The sequence below is a fragment of the Lactuca sativa genome, chromosome 8, assembly GCF_002870075.4.
Source record: "Lactuca sativa cultivar Salinas chromosome 8, Lsat_Salinas_v11, whole genome shotgun sequence".
Lineage (NCBI taxonomy): Eukaryota > Viridiplantae > Streptophyta > Magnoliopsida > Asterales > Asteraceae > Lactuca > Lactuca sativa.
The window spans coordinates 290,457,588-290,460,662 of NC_056630.2; positions in this window are offsets into that span (position 1 = coordinate 290,457,588).

Below are 3,075 nucleotides of genomic sequence, written 5' to 3' on the forward strand. Positions count from 1 at the left end.
AAATCCATTCCAATATTCCCCATGTGCATTGAAGCCATTTAGCATCCTAAATCACCCAACCATGAGTTCACGGCCGTGAACTCATGTATGTATGGGATATATGGACGCAAACTCCATTAGGATTTTACTCTTGAAGAGTAAACTCAATTCCTAAGTCCCCCGTATCATTACTCGTCCGTAGATGTCACCCGGGTCACTCCAAACACTCGTTTTGAAGTGTTTTCGCTCATTGGAGTGAAATATCATATCTAATTAGAGTTTATAAATCTAATTAGATATATTTGTATACCATTTCATATTAAATAGGAACCTCGCGTGTTATCAAGGCTCGATTCGACACTTAGCATCCGGAACGTTGCATTTTCTCGTTTGGTGAGTTCATACCCCTACCCTTTTTCAATGGTTTTTAAATGTTTTCATGGGGGATACAAGCAAGAGTATAAGAATATCTTGTACTTAAATACATTATTTCATTTAAATGGTTTCATTATTCGTACATTTTTAAGAATTGAAAACCTTTTAATAAACTGTTTTTAACTTGCTGAGTTGTTGTTCAAACCGATTTTCAATTCTTATTATATACTATTATGTTGTATACTTCACATTTGATTGTTCACACTTATATTGATATAAAACATCAAACATTTGTAATATCTGTAATAAAACACCTAGGCTCGAGTGTAAAAGATAGACATCATTAGAAAACATAAAACATCAGTATTGTCCTTAATAAAACACCTAGGCTCGAGTGTAAAGGACAGCCATCATTAGATAGCATAGAACATTTGTGATGTCCTTAATAAAACACCTAGGCTCGAGTGTAAAGGACAGGCACCCTTAGAACTTAGTTAGTCATAGATACTACTTCTCTAGACGAGAAGTAAAGAGTAATCTTAAAGATTGGAGACACGTCCTCTGTAACACTTCCTTGGCATGAGAGAGTGGGGCACTAACCCTGTAACCAGAATCTCCAGGAGGGAGAACGTGACTTGAGTGTATAGATCTATACAGGACTGACAATCCCACACCTGGCTGCTAGCTACAGCCAAACCGAAAAGTTCAAGGGTGACGAAAGTCATAAAAAGGATACTGGCCCTAGCCCGAGTCATATCTAGTCTGAGTATGGTTAAGGACTCGCAATCAAGATTATTAACATTTTACACTTATTTATTAGTTTTATGTACGTAATAAAACTAATGTACATTTAAGGATAATCAGATCTTCAGGAGACTTCACACACACACACATTCAGGAAAACATGGGGTTTTCCTGGGGATAACATTGAACATAATCGGAACAGGTAACAGTTCGCACACACAGAATCGGTAACAGTTCATGCACACACATGTAGGAAAATATAGGATTTTCATGAGTAACAGTAGTACGTAACCAGAAAAGTGTAACAAGTTAGATAACTAAACTTAACGATTCACAAGAACAATCATGGTTTTCAATCTATATTTTCATGTATATCAAACTATCTTGTATCTAGTTCGGGATGGTAGTCCCATGGTATTCAATCTATATTTTCACGTATATCAAACTATCTTGTATCTAGTACGGCATGTTAGTCCCATGGTTTTCAAACTACTTTCCATCTACAATTCACGTATATCAAAGTATTTTATATCTAATTCGGGATAGTAATCCCATGATTCTCAATATATAGTTTTGTGTATTAAACTATACTCTGTGATATTCAATCGGTCTTGTATTTAAGAAAATATGGGATTTTCTTGGACAACCACCTTTTCAGGAAACCAAAGGAACTCGTACATTTTTCACAAAACAAAACCGCTTATGCACTCACCAGCTTTATGTTGATTTTCAAACCGCTTGTATTCTCAGGTTCGCATTAGACAGGTACCCGACGATCTCTTTTGGCGAAGACGAAGTGCGTAGAAGACTCGTCACATTTTGTTCATATATACTATGTATCACACTTGTACAATTTACTTTTGAAACAAATGTAAACTATTATATATGTAATGTAATGGTTGTCTACTTTGCTTACTATGTGCATTGGATTTGATACTCAACGTGGAGTCAACCCCGGAAATGTTTCCGCCTTTGGTTTTCGGGGTGTGACAACTAAGGCAGAATACACGAATTGACCTTGGAAATGGCCCTAAAATGATAAAATCTAACTAGGAAAGGGGATCTAAATGAATAACAGCCAAGGTATGAGCTTCATACCTTCAAATGATCTGAAATATCACACCAACTCAGAATCTACTGCCAATTCTTGAATCACCAAAGGTTCCTTTCTTCATTCTAGCTTCAAAGCACCCAAAAATGGCAAAGAAAGCTTGAGAGCACTACAATGGAGGCTTAGGGTTTCGAGAGTAGGTAAAGGGAGTGATGGAGGCTGGGGTGGAGGCCTGAAACGATGCTTAAATAGGGTACCAAGTCCGGAAATTAGGGTTTCCCAACCCAGACCAGACTCGCGGAGTCGGTCTCCCCGACTCGCCGAGTCGGTCACTTAATCTACGACACGGGTCACGCTCCGAATCGTCGAGTTCCTCCTTGGACTCGATGAGTTAACTCCTTTGACTTAGGGCTTTTCTTTCCTTTCCTGGTTTTCCTGATTCTGGGTGTTACAGTTCAGTGTCTCAGGCAGTCAGTATTCCAGGAAGCTCAGTGTTTCAGGCAGTCAGTGTTTCAGGCAGTCAGTGATCAGGCAGTTCAGTGTTTCAGGCAGTCAGTGATTAAGACAGTCAATGTTCAGGCAGTACAGTGTTTCAGGCAGTCAGTGTTCAGGGAGTTCAGTGTCTCAGGTAGTCAGCGTTCCAGATAGTTCAGTGCTTTCAGGAAGTTCAGTGTTTTCAGATAGTCTTGGGTCTCCAACGATAATGGTATTTTGGATTTTCATGGATAGCTTGTGGAGCGGCAAGCCACTCATAACATGATTATCTGAGGTATGGTCAAGTATAAGTGAATCACTGGGATAATTGGATCTGTGGATTATGTTGTTCTAGCGGGAACCTGGGGTAGTTAGCATGAAAGGAATGGATTCATGAAGAGGACAGAATGAGTTCCAACCTTGCGAGTTGCCCGAGTTATCGGCAGATATGG